The sequence below is a fragment of the Plectropomus leopardus genome, chromosome 21, assembly GCF_026936395.1.
Source record: "Plectropomus leopardus strain MGB_pleo_1.0 chromosome 21, ASM2693639v1, whole genome shotgun sequence".
NCBI lineage: Eukaryota > Metazoa > Chordata > Actinopteri > Perciformes > Serranidae > Plectropomus > Plectropomus leopardus.
This window is the reverse complement of record NC_142196.1, coordinates 21278897-21293349: the sequence shown is the minus strand read 5'-3', so window position 1 is coordinate 21293349 and position 14453 is coordinate 21278897. Positions and strand designations below refer to the sequence as shown.

The 14453-nt window shown below is 39.1% G+C and overlaps 1 protein-coding gene across 2 annotated transcripts in view; it reads right to left on the bottom strand.

Annotated features, from left to right (window-relative positions):
• Positions 1-14453, bottom strand: part of cdh19 (cadherin 19, type 2) — a 253887-nt gene that overhangs the window by 166441 nt on the left and 72993 nt on the right. For both annotated transcript variants that reach the window (XM_088072143.1, XM_088072144.1), the window contains exon 3: positions 10759-10815. The gene's annotated coding sequence lies outside the window, so the exon portion shown is untranslated. The remainder of the gene's footprint in view (positions 1-10758; positions 10816-14453) is intronic.

Here is a 14453-nt window from a genome sequence, read left to right as displayed (position 1 = left end):
CCTCTCTATTTAACACGTGCTTTACAGCAAAGATTTAATGATAATATAGTCATTTTAATACTTTAATAACTACATTGTTTTGCGTAAAATGCATTTATTAGCATATCACTTGAAATTAGGTAAGAAAATCATGTCTGTGTGGCGAATATGTAGCTGGAGGTAGCAGCTGAGTTAGTTAGCTTAGCTTAGCATAGAGACTGGAAACAGAGGGAAACAGCTAGCCTGACTTTTTAAAGGTAGAAAGGCATTAAGATGGCGTCTCGCAGTGTCAATCTAGTCTGATGAAGAGATGCCTTGCTGGCTTTTTTTTCTTTTTACACATATTAAAGATATTTATAAAATAAGTGTACTTAACACAATAGGAAAACTATTTCCTTTGGTACAACAGTCTGATCATAGAATGTGGGGATTTTTTTTTTTTTTTTAAAATTTGCCAAAAAAATGGATTTTAAAATCACCATTTCATCCACTCTACATCACCAAAATAACAGGAGAACAAAGCACAGGGGGTGGTAATTGAAATATTAAAGGATTTCGCTCTAATGGCACTGTTAGACTGTCTCTCCAGCTTGAATTTATGGTCAATTTTACACAGAGAAAGAGGTCCAGCTGCAGAACAAGAGCACTATTTTACTCGGTAACTGATCATAGCAGGAAGAGTATTATCCAACCTCATTAAAAAGTTCTGAAAATGGGATCCATGTGAAAATTTGTACAATGCATAGCACATGATTACTTAAACTCATGTTGTTAATTCAAACAGCTGTCATTTGCTGGTGCAGAGGTGCTAGGCTTGCTATCAGGTCTGAACTGTGCCATGTTTAGATCCCATGAATCTGTTCAGCAGCAGAATGTAAAAGCTACCGATGGAACCAGTTCCAAAAATGCACATTTTATTCAGATAAATGAGTTTTACTTTAATGCTGCCACTCATGAAATCAGAGACCTGGGATGTAGCTCAGTGGGTGCCAGTAACTCAGCTAACCACACAAAAGTGAGCAATGCGAGACGACAAGTTCAACCTTTTTTGTCGTCGAGATGAGAAGCTCAGTGCTGGAGCTTAGAGAGCCTCTGTTCAAGGTGAAGCCGGCGTCAAACAGACCACCTTTCAGCACTTGCAGAAATCATTTGTGGGGGAAAAATAATTCTAGAAATTACTTGTTGTGTTGTTTTTGCCAGAGGCACTTTCATCCTGAGAGAACATGTTACAGAGGAGCAATTTTGTGTCATGGTTTTATTAGACTTCTAATTCCATCACTCAGGGAGGAGAGTGCGGTGCAATCTGGAGATAAAAGAGAGACGTGGGCATGGATAAAACTGCCGTTTTAGTTCAATGCAGGCCATTCTTTTAGCTGTTGACTCAAAAATCGATAAACAAACAGCATTTTTTGGTTTGTCTTGTCACAAAGTATAGACTTGACTCAACAATAAGATCAGAGTTCTCCAGTCCCTGTCGATCCAAACCTGCAATTTTGGATTCATTGCTGCTTTTTACTCCTCATTCATTGTCAAAGCTTGGTTTTCCACTATCATCAATCATTCATTGCTTTCCCAGATGTCTCCCTGGTATTCCAAGGCCTCACACTTCCACCAACCCCACAGCCAAAATAGCAAAACTCAATACAAAATCGATCTGATGGACAGAAACTAAATGTAACCTGTCACACAGAAGAACGGTGGTAATACTAGTGCTGTGCATTATGGCTAAAAACATTATGACAATAACAACTGAAACTAAAAGCTGATTTTCGCAGCTGCTTGAAAAAGCTGAATTTATCAAACATTAATTACATCACTATCAAGGAAAACTGTATCGCGATAATTATTGTTATATCGCCCTGCCCCACTTTTCCTCCACCTTTTATCCAAACTATTTGAGCAAAACTATGTTTGACTATGAAGGTTGTTTGGTGCCAGCTACAAGTAATTGTTTTTCGTTGAAAAGAACAGCAGTGAAAGAAATTTCATCCACTGTCATCATCCCAAGCCATTAGTGAGGCTATTTGATCAGTGCTTAAAGCAGAGCACGGACATGGACGCCAGCCAAACTGCAAATCACACTCACACCACTGAGTGACTGAAAGCGATGTGCAGACACATGTGCAACAAAGTGTCCGAGGCTACACAACAGCTCCATGGTTTAGAGATGACTGTGTGTGGTTTATTTAACCATGCAGTGCTTGAAGAGGTTCACGGTTCAGTAACTAGCAATGACCTAAGGGGTGCAGAGGCAGCTGAATGTGCAGAGCTGTGTGCACGCTGCGAGGCAGAAGATAAGCATCCAGGCTACAGCCTGTTGACGGGAAACGGTCAGAAATGAGGAAAAGTTGGCCAGAAATCTTTGGACTGGATGTTTTGTGGTCTATTAGTGACATTCTGAACATTATCTCACTGAAGCATTGCTGTGCATGAGCTGTAACCGTGCCATTTGCATTTCATGTGACCTAAGGTTTTTCAGCCAGAAGACATTTTGTTCTCTCACAAGCACAGCCAGCGCCGCTACACAGAAACTCCTCTCCAGACTGTTGTCAATCCAGCTGCGCTAGAGTGCCCTCAGAGAGTCGTGCTCATTTCAATATTTATTGAAATGTTATCAAAACCACTCAGAGCGACTCACAGCAATCAATGCTGTTTAGGCTCTGTGCTGCAAAAGCAGGTCTCCGCGCTCTCGCTGCTATTGTTTGTCTTCATGCCATTCACACTCATCCCTCTGAAGAGATGATGGAGTCACACCTCCGTAATTCCTGCCCCAAAGGGAACGGCTCGGCTTAGATTGCATGCTGGCTGACTACAATGTGTTTTAATTGACAGAGCGTGTCTTTTGCACATGAGAGAGAAGCGCAGGAACATGTTAAAGGGCAGGGAACACTATGCTGCACAGAAGGCCGGCCCTGTAGGGTTCCTTTGTATTTCCAACGTAATCATTTGCCAATACCGACATGGCAGTTAGAACCAGCAGTTTGCCTGAAGAAGGTCTTTTGGCAAATCAAATAATTGCCATTCACGTTCTAAAACATTCAGCGTACCTGACATATCCCAACAAACTGTTACACTGAGAGCAATAAAGACATACCGGGGATAATAAATGATAAATGAAACAGTAATCCACTGGGCGACAGTATTCATGGGAAAAGGAAACAAGAGCACTTAGTCCCCGTGTTGCACCGTCAGCACTGAGACGGAGATAGAAGTTTGTCACGATGGGCTGAGCTTTATGTTCCCAGCAGCCAAAATATCTGTGTGTCTCTTGCTGCACTTACAAAGGGCAAGAAGAGAGAATGGATTTGCCTTTTGGGCTTAAGTGGTCTGAGAGGGGATGTATTAAAGAATCATGAGATAAACAACTGAGAACCTGTAGTCCAGGTCTCACCAGCCCTGCTTCAGAAGCAGCATGTCACTAAATTATCCTCGGTTTGCATCCATACTCGCTGCTTTTGTTGCGTTTTTAGCATACATTCAAATTCATGTATAATACATTAGAAGAAACCTATGTAGGCTTTAAACTTTAATTGCTAAAGTCATCAAAACTCAAAGGGAAGATTTTCTTGCTTAAAACATGTTCTACTCCAGAAATCAAATATATATTCTCAAACAGGAGAGAGAGAAGCCTCTTACTTATAGGTCACAGTACTCAGTGGTGTATTTATTTTACTTATTGTAATAATTAAAACAAACATTGCAGAAGTTACACCTGAATGTAATAAAAATTCTAAAATAGACATAAAAATGTAAATACAAAAGTTCACTTTGTTAGTTTACGAATGATAGAAAGAAAGAATCTCTTTCAATCCTTAAGATTTCAGGCCTGATTAATTTGGCAATGCCTGTTTTTGGTGACAGCAAGAAATAATAATAATAATCTTTATTTATATAGCACCTTTCATATATAAAAAAAACAGCTCAAAGTGCTTTAAAAATCATTATACAGTGAATGGATTCCATGACCCTGAAAATAAGTTGCAGATAGGCAAGAGGTGGGAAATAAATAAAAAGAAATAAAAATATAAAAGAAATATTATATAACAAAAGTCAAATGGCAAAAGCGCATAAAAAACATAAAACAAGCTGATAGGAAATAACAACCATAATATGCTATTGAAATAAACAGCAGGTAGAATTAATTAAAGGCAAGAGCATAGAAATGTGTCGAGCTACTTTTGTTAATACTTCAGCTGCAGTCTCTACTAACTGCAGCCTGTCGATACCTTTTTTTGGGTAGACCAGTAAAAAGTGCACTGCAATAGTCATGATGCGAAAAGACAAATGAATGTGTCATCTTGTTGGCATCTTCCAGGGAAAAGTAAAGTCTAACTTAAGTAATATTTCTGACAAAAATATATCAGAAGAGCAAATGGTGTGTCCGTTACAGTGCAGCCAAACAAAGTCATGTTGCTTTGTTTTTTTTTTCTTTTCAGTCAGTCTAATAATTACAACCATGATCTTATTTAATGCTGCACACAGTGAACAGTGAGGCTGTTAATAATGAGATTAACTTACAACCAGGCTGGGTGACATGCTACATCATTTCAAGTGAATCCCTCGTGCAAGAATAGCCACAACTGACAATGACACTACAATACAAAGAGGTAATTACAGAATGTAAGTACACACAAGTCTTTTAGATCTTTACTTGCCAGACATTGTCCCCTAAAGGTCTGAATGATGAGATGCTTCTTAACGTGATACTGAAATTGTTAGTTTTTAATGAGATGATACAGTGTACTGTAGATCAGTTTTGAGTGGTGTTTGCTATGACAGATCCTCCTTTTTATTGTAGCAAGAATTGCAGATTTACACTCTTATTATGGATTCTTTATTAATTGCATAAGTACTGAAGCCCTTTTGGATGGACACTGTCTGCATGATGTTTATTTGTCCATTTTCTGTGATTAATGTTTTTTTTTCATGTGTTAATAGATGCATTTTTCATATTATGTTTTCTCCATTATATGGTCGATTATAGCTATTTGGTTGTTGTTTTTTATATATATGGGGTGGCAAGAAAATTGTTATTGTTGTGGTTTTGTCCTGAGATTTACCATAAGCCTGACTTTATTGTTGACATGATAGACATGTTTTTGCATAGATTGTATTTGAAAATACTTTATTCAATGTTTATATTGATGATGTTGTCCACAATAACTTATGATGGTAAGAGCTTCCTAATAGTTCAAATGCACCGCTTTTGGAACTGATTGCAGTGATAAAGGTCTAAGGATCCAAACTTGTATTTAAATACAGTTTATTCCAAGAAATAGGACAGTTGGTGAGAATTTTCTTCTCTTAAGAATGCAGATCATCTGGCTACTGCAGAAAAAATGTCAACCATCAATAGTACTAAAAAACAGGGCTTCGTGTCTTCAAAATCTTAAAGATTCCAACTTTAAAGTAAAGAATGTTGTTGGTAATTTTTTTTTTTTTTAAAGAAAAAAAATCAAGCCTAAGATATGAAGAGTCCACTTTAAACGGTAAGGAAGCATCTCAGTGCCTTCAAGGTAAGATTGCTCTCTCTTTGGCAGCTTTAAAAGAGTGGCTGAATTGTACTTTGGTCTATTGATGCCGCTGTCGGTGGTGAAATTGGTATCTTTTCACCCTCTATGATGGATTTCTCCCAGTATGATTGTCGAAAACATACTGGAGGTGCAAAATAGTGAGATACATCTCCTGCTCTTTGTGACAGGTACTCACTGAAATCTTTTCTTTTACGGAGTTCTACAATATTTTCAGTTAAATTTTTAAAATAGGATGAGGTTATAGAATTTAAAGCAAGATTTACACAAAACGAAGGCAGTAAACAAAAGAATTGGCAAGAATGTTGTGTGTTTTCTGATAACCATTAAACAATACACCAAAAGCAGCTGAAAAATATCATACATCCTGAGCCAAACAAGTTAGTGAATGTTGGAGCATTTAGAGTTAGTGTGTAGAGTGCTTGAGGCATTCCTGAGGCTAAGTCTACTGATCCAGGTGTGTGCAGGTACTGTCCTTTTCAGCGATAAGAGACGGTCCTTCATATTGAGAGGACAAACAGAGTGAATCCATCTGGTTCTTCACCTTTTCACTCATCATCCTGCCAAAATACAGATTCCTCTGGAGATGAGCCAAGCATAACGGGTGACCTATTATAGCAGTGTCTCAGCAGGATACCCAGTGAGGTGTTTTTAATCTGTCCTTCATTTTTCTCATAACCCTCAACACTTATGGAATTTTTTTCCAGCCCGCGCAGTATATAATAAATTTACTGCAGAGGTCAAGCTACGAGTATATCACTGCATCACACTCCAGCCAGACAGCCAATGTATGAACAAGCCAGGGATCTCACAGGACACTGAGCAGATGGCGAAACCACACAGTGTCAGCACTTTCCCCCCGGCAACCTGAGAGACTCACTATGGTCAAATGAAACACGAGACATAGCAGACACCTTCAAACTCTATTTATATAGCTTTCTACAGACAAGCTTTGCTTCTGAAGGAAAATTTGAAAATGTAATAATAGCTCCTCTGAAATACATTCCTACCAATTCATATAGACACAGACAATCAGAAAAAAATGTCATAATACTGTAAAGGTAAACTGTAGTATCATATGAGGTTTGTTTCGTTAATAGTTCAACTGTTTTGTCTCATTGTTCAGAGTCACATGATGAAATCAGTATCAATTATGTCTGCATGCTAAGTAAGAAGTAAAACATCAAGTGCTGCTGTAGCAATTGCCAGGCAACAAGCAGAGATGAGTTAAGCCAGTGTAAAATCTTTCAAACCGGTTTGATATTAAGCTAAAGACAGGACCTGACTGGTATACCTAATTTCATCACTGCGTCATTCTTGACTCAGCAGCTGCTAACATGTGGAAGATAATGGCACAGTGTCGCAACAGTAAGCAAGCATCCAGCTATAGTGGGGCATTGGATGCTCTCTGTTATGAATCAACCTATCAGCTATGTGCCCAAGATCAGACTGGAGACATAACCACTTGAAAGTTCGATAAGTGGCGTACCTCAGTCTTTCATACGTTTGTCATTTTTAACCAGAAAACACACTTTATATAGAGTGATATTAACTGAAAATGACATGCAATATAGCCAACAGCATAAAACATATGTTGTTAGCGATGGCTATTTACCAGAAACTCTCAGCTCTCTGGCCATCCAGCCAGCTGCCACCTTATTTTGGGTTTTGTAGTTAAATATGGAGGCATCATATAGATAATTCCTAAAGTTTATTTTATGATCAGCTGGTTCTTGTTCATTGTGGTGCTTTCAAAGTGAGCAGCAGGTAAAAATAGAAAGTAGACATCCAACAAAAGTTCAGCTCACAGCGGCACACCGTGTCACTGGCAGACAGCTAAGACACCTTTGTCATCACCTTCAAATCTAAAATGTTGACATCATTGGCCCAGTTTCAATTTCATTAAGAGACCATCTCCGCCATGTCATCAACCTAAAAAACACACAAACTTTCTAGTAAACAAACACCATGCTGCTCTTCACTTTCCAACCTCTACTAAAATTAAATCTCCTTCAAATTGTCGGCTTTGGCTCGGCAGTAAATTGCACAAGGCCTGTTTTACACTAGTGGCTCTGTGAGTCAGTTTATAAACAAACATAATATTATTTTAATCACATTTTCATATTGCCTATTGCTAATGCGATACAAGTTGGACTTAGCACCACAACGCCATCAGCAGAGGTTGTAAATGTAGACTACTTTAAATGTCAGTTCAGTCGCTTTGTATAAAATCATACCGGATTAAGCTTGGACACCGGACCAGAAATCAAAACTGGAAATCAACCCAACTCTGGCAGACTCTAGGAAGTCACTTCTTTCAGCCAAGAAATAGCCTGGCCTGCAAAGAGAATAAGCACATTTCTCTTAACGTCTAACTTTTCCTTTACTGCAATATGAAGTTTAATGCCTTTTTAATCTAATCTTTTCAGTACGCCACATGTTTTAAAAAGGTACAGTTACACCTAAAAGCAGCTTCTGGGAAAAAAATGGAGCTTCAAGAAACTCAGTAAACTATACACCCATAATGTAGGAGAGATGGGGTTTCAATGCATGGTATGTGGTTGCCCAGTCAGTGTTAAAGCACGGGGTAGAGAAGCATCGTCCTCTCACCGGTGCATCGATTGTCTCCCACTCTAATTCTATCCTGTCTCCAGTATCCCAGAGAGAGGTGGCCGGCCACTGTCGAGCTCCATCACATCCAGCAAATGTATTGTTGGACGTTAAACAATTGTTTATTGTTTTTCAGCTTAACTTGCTTCCTGATGAAGTTCATTGATCTCTAAAGCAATCCATGGTCCCTGGCTCCACATCATTTGTTCCTCTGCTGAAATGATTGGTTTGATCTTAAGGCCAGGCATCAGCTGTAATTACTGAGATGGAATTTCAACTGTCAGCATGATAAATGGCCATTTGACTTTATTTGTCTTGGCCTGCCATTGGCTCACAATGCTTCCTGTCACCGAGGTATTCTATTTCCTTTGCTCAGCATCACACACACACAGAAACATATTGAATACCTCTTCCATCACTTCAGCAGAAAATCTTTCGATAATAACAGAGATAATTGTCAGAGCAAAATGCCCTCGGCAAGCGAAATAACTGGACAAGTCTTGTTTTTCTGGGAATACCATTTGATTTGTTTGTTTTTTTCCTCCTCTGTCAGAAACTTAGTTTACCTAACTTTGCCTCTCTGGTCCTCTTGCCTGAGACACTTTTTTTTTTTTCATTTTGTTACAAATCATTAAGCGGCGTTGCAGAGGGAATTCACAAGAGGCAAGATGCTTGCAGGTGCAGATCTCTGGAGGTGTTTTTGTGCATCAATAAATACAGCCTCCTGGCCCTGGGTGGCCTTAGCCCTTAGCCCCGAGAAAGAATCGATTCTGTTTCCAGACTCCCTGTGTGGGCTGCAAGAATAGGAAGACAATGCTAACGATAACAGTGAAAGGCACGAAAAAGGGTTATTCAGAGTACTGAATACTTATTTATTTTTTTAATGTTGCTATTTGTTTAAATGAAAAGCATGGCAGTGAAAGAGCCATGTTTGTCAGCTCCCCTCTGAGATGTTTTTTAGCTGCACACAATGCCCAAGAATGCACCTTTTAAAGTAACCTATCCATTAGCGGTTAAATAAACTGTGGAACATTTTGTCTTTCTGACACTTCAATATTTCTCCACAACAAATCAGACAATGCTTGTTTATTCATTTGGTGATGTACAGCCAGGCAGCACCAGACAAAAAGAGCCTCAAAACTATAATAGAAGGTTTTTTTCTGCTCCTCAGAGCCTTTCATTTCAGCGTGGCAGTGCTCTTTCCAGATCAATTATTCCCACTAAAAAAAGTAAGAGGAGGCCATGAAATATTAAAGCAGAGGCTGAGCAGAGGTTGAAAGCTTCCCTAACGCGGGGGTGTTGTATCTGTTTTATTTTTCATGACGATGGAGGGACTGTGGCGAGGAGGCGCTGCAGTCGCTTGGGGCCGTTTCCGTGGTAGCTAATTCCGTCGGCGGCCCAAACCTACCACATGAAGAGCCCATCCAGAGTTGAAAGAGGGCCAAATCTTACATTCGGGGCCTCCCTCTTCCTCCTCTATGTCCACATCACAAGTTACCTATTAACCACCCTATTTATTATTTAATGCTGCTGCAGTTTCTGACTCAAACTGGGTCCTCGCACATACACGATGAGATGTGAGACACTTTCGTGGTTCTTCTGTGTGCCTCGCAGCATTGTTAGTGTTTTCCTCGCCTTTCATCTTCTTACTTGAGCTCGGCGCCACGAGGCAGAAGCGCAGCATCTGACTAAATGGGGAGATTTGTTTGCCTGATTGAAATGCAGATCAAACTTCCAAAGCAGTCTTTGTGCAGAGCTTGACAAATATATTACATTTTTTTTTCGGCATGCCGCAATGTTAAATGAATGAAGGTTTAAGCTGGAACATATTTTGGAACCTCTACCTTTTTTAGCCTGGAGCCCACACAAGCTGACATACTGTCTGTGACGCTAAGTTCAGCATGTTTATTACCTTGTTTAAAGCGTTGCATGAAAAAGTCATGAATTTATTCTCAGAAGTGTTACCGTTTGATTGTACAATGCCCTCCACAGGTCACAGTTTCCCCACCTGCCATGTCGTATGTATTTAACATCTTTTTTTCCACTCTTTCCATCCTGTCTGCATTATGGAAATGTGGTATTAGCTCTATAAAGTAGCACATGCTACAGTACCTACAGTACACTCTGTGTGTGTGTGTGTGTGTGTGTGTGTGTGTGTGTGTGTCTGGGAAATGGGGCAGCAGTGACTATGCACATCTTGCTGATGGAGCTTCAAAGCCTATTGTTATCACTGTATGCAAGCCAAGCATCAGTCTGTTCCAGATCAAACAGTTCATTTGTCACTCTGAAACTGACGTCGAGCGGATGGGATTTTTATTCATCAAACCTACAGAGCACTTTTCAAACAGCACGGTTCACCGACTCCCTGGAAATGCTTTTGTTGTAATTCAACGATGATGTAGGCTCAGTCTTTTGTCTTTATTATAAATAATACAAGTTTTATGGTGGTGAGTTTGCTTGAATTATGAGTTAAGGGTGAGGTGAGGTCACGCACGGAACAGATGGAAAGCTAATGTATGCATCGCGCTGTGAGGCCTCGGGTTTGTGGGCTTTAAATTATTGTTGAGTCTGTTCTATATCAGTATGTGATTAAAGGGAAAGGTCACCCAGGTTACAAAAAGCACATTTCTTCACTTACCTGGTATTGTTTAGCAGTGCAGATGATTTCTTTGCTTTCAGATTTCCATCTTGATTTCTGCTGAATACAAATACAGTAAAGATGAATGGTTATGGAAATACTTAATACAAAAAATAATCTCTAAGAAAACTTACTACATCAAGGTAGAGGCCTTCACAGGTTCAAAACAGGGGACCGGATCTCAAATCGACAAGAGAAATTTGTTCATAGATTCATATGGACCTGACACCTGGTTAATCAGGTCCATACTGACAGGTCCCAGGTCTTAGGTCTATTTTATGGACCCAACAAACCCGCTAATTAATATTTCTAATAAAACTATCCTTTTTTTTACTGCTAAAAATGTTTGGTCATGTTAAATATATCACACTATTCTTAACCATCTTCTGTATGTGATGTTTAGTAATGTTTCAGATGTCCATTTTTGATTTGATTTTCTTCTGCCTACCGGTGAGGAGCTATAACTCTTAGATGATTAGTTTGCATATACAAATATAAATGTTACTTTTGTCAACATAGACACATGGTTACAACGGTTAGATTCTCCAGATTATATTTGCTGAATTAATTTTGCAGAGTTTTTTATGTTATTTATTTAGCCTTCATTTAACCAGGTTTATCCCATTGAGATAAAAAATACTACTACTACTGCTACTAACAACAAAATAATGATATTATTATTAATAGGACTTATATAGCACTTATCTAAGTACTCAAAGATCTCTTTCATAAGGGAGACCTGGCTGAGAATAGCAGCAACAAAGAGTTTTAACAACAAATAAAATTCACATAAAAGCACAGATATGAGTATCATAAAATGCTTTGATAAAACAGGTTCACACAGACAGCCTGGTCTCAATAGATCATTCATCATGGCTCCAAACTCATTCAAGGTCACCATACGTCGAGGCTTAAGATCATGCTGCAGATTGTTTCATACTGTAGGTGCAGAGAACCTAAAACCTTGCAAAATATGCAAAAAAAGTCCTGCAGAGATTAAAATTCCATATTTCATATTAAAAAAGAGACGATAAGTAGGTAGAAACTTCAGCTAGCTAAATTTCAAAGAATTATTCCGATTAACAGGCAGTACGGTAAAGAAAGAGAGATGGAAAAAAAACTAAATGTGTCTATTTCTTAAATAATTCCATTTCTTTAATCTGTGAAGGGTCCACAGATCAAAAGAATCAAAAGGTTTTGTTTTATAGAACTAATCAAAGTTGTGGAAATTATCGTGCTCACTATCCTTCTTTCCTCCACTCTGCCTCTCCACTAGCGCTGCTGCTGAAGGCTTTTTTCTTACTTTACTTTTTACCTTACTTTTGCTCTTGTAATCTGATCCTGGGTCAGCCTAATCATCATGCAAATTACAGAGTTTATGCATTTCTCTCTAGTCAGCGCTGATCCCAGGTCCTCTCACATCGACTCGAGTCTTGCAGATACTAAGGGTGGGGGAAAAAACTAATACAGCAAAGTTTTGGAATATTTTGTGTGTCAATATTGTATCGATATACACACATCAAGTATTTTTTCTTTCATACATTATTAATATTCAGAATAAAAATGTAACTTTTGGTAGCCTACTAGAATAATTCCATCCAGGAGATAAGTCCTCTGTGCAATGACTTATGTTGACAAAGTCAGACAAAATTAGCTGTTAAAAAAAAGCCATAAATCGCAATGTATTGCAATATATATTATCACAATTCTTAGCATATCACAAACGTTTAAAATCACAATATTAGTGTATCGTGACTTAAAGTGATAGTAGTGGATTTTTGAAGGGGGCTGTATGAGATACTTATGTATAGTCAGTGTATTACATACAGTAGCTGGCGGTCAGTGCGCTCCTGGTTTGCAGAAACAGACACCCCGCAGGGATTGATATCAAAACGTATTTTAGCCACTTTAAAAAAAGGCCTGAAAAATCAATATCAGTCTAAGTGGATGCTATATTTAGAGTATTTTCACCACCACACAGCCTTTTCCTGTGGCACTACATTTCTCATCCACTGCCAGTCAGCTGTTTGGGACAGAAAGTGCTGTTAGCGGCTGTTACTCGATCCGACTGAAACGAAACTTCACGTTAAAAACACTCTCAGTACAGCCTCCACTTAGTGGTTTTTTGAAGTGGCTAACACACGTTTTTTAATCAACCTGGGGTTGGTTTGTCTGCTTCCGCAAAATGGGAATGCACCGACGGCCAGCTACTGTATGTAATACACCAACTATACACAAGTATCTCATACAGCTGCACTTCAAAAATCACAAATATTACTTCAAGTATCCAAATGATATCACATTGTTGGGCCTCTGGGGAATTCACCCCTAACAAGTACCGAAATAAAAAAGACCCGAAATGGGACCTGACCCGGATCCGATTGACCATAATATGTGGACCAAAACCCATACAGGTCTCATGTCCTTGGGACATCTACAGCAAAGTCTCTAGATAACACGAAGCAATAAGGACACTGTTTCTGGAAAGATATTTTGCTGCAGGACATTTTAAATGTAGGAGCTATTTTTTGTGGCGTATAACACATCAGTAAGCAGGAAAAGGAACTTATTTTTTTCTCTGCTTTGGGTGAATTAATCCTTTATAATAACGAGTGTATGTATGTATCTATGTATTATGCAAACTGAAGCATGCTCTTTCCTTCCTTCATAAACCACAGATTGCCATGAAACAATATTTCCGCTTGGCTCGGATCTGTGGTGCATTTCTGCTTCATGTGCTCATGCTGCTTCCAATGATCCGTCAATATGATCTGATTACCCATGACACATTGATGCACATGTGAAGGAGCTGTTTTTTTTTATTGCTTTGACCCAATTCCAAAAGAAATCATGAGCTGAAAATAGTTCATAAAAAAACTGTAATGATGTGAAATAACAATATTTCCCCTAACCAATGCTCAACAAGTTGCAACTGCTTCTGAACCCAAGTTCACTGCTCTAAACCTAAGTTCTTTCATCTTTGTGAAAATTTAATTTGCTGTTATTTTCAGCGCAGTGACTTTAGTTGAACTGTAGAAGTGAGCTGTGAACAAACACCAGAGAGAAAGGTTTGTGGAGTACGACACGGAGACCCTGAGCTGAAGTCAGCCCTATGGAGGAAACAAGGCAATAGCTGTTGCAGTGTGTGAATTACACCGGCAGCACATGAATATTTAAAGTGTGATCAGGAGAGACCTCCATTATGTGAGCTACTGAGCCGTAATGTCAAGGCTGATTATGAGAGCAGGAACGGTTCACGTGCTGCTGTTGAGCTGACAAAATCAATCGCCTTGTGCTGCAAACGCAAACAGGTAGCTGTCAATTCACGCTCAACTGCATGCTTGATCATGTACAGCTCTCTCACTGCACATAAACATGCTCACACACAAACTGAAAAACAAAAAATTTCACAGGAAAGGGCTGCAAAAGATTTTGGAAAACCATTTTTTAAACCTTAAAATGTGATTACTTTTTCTCTTATTTTTTTAACCAAAAATCCAATCCACCGTAACAGCGTGCTTATCCACAGTCAGGCCTGTCGTGCAGTGCAGTCAGAAGCCGTGCCACTTCCTTTACATCTCCGCTAATCTCAGGGGCACTGCTGCAAATTACAATTCAAAATTGATGAATTATGGCGTCCGTCCACACCATGTGCTCCTCTGCACCCGAATCAATTTAAGTGACTTCCATCCCCC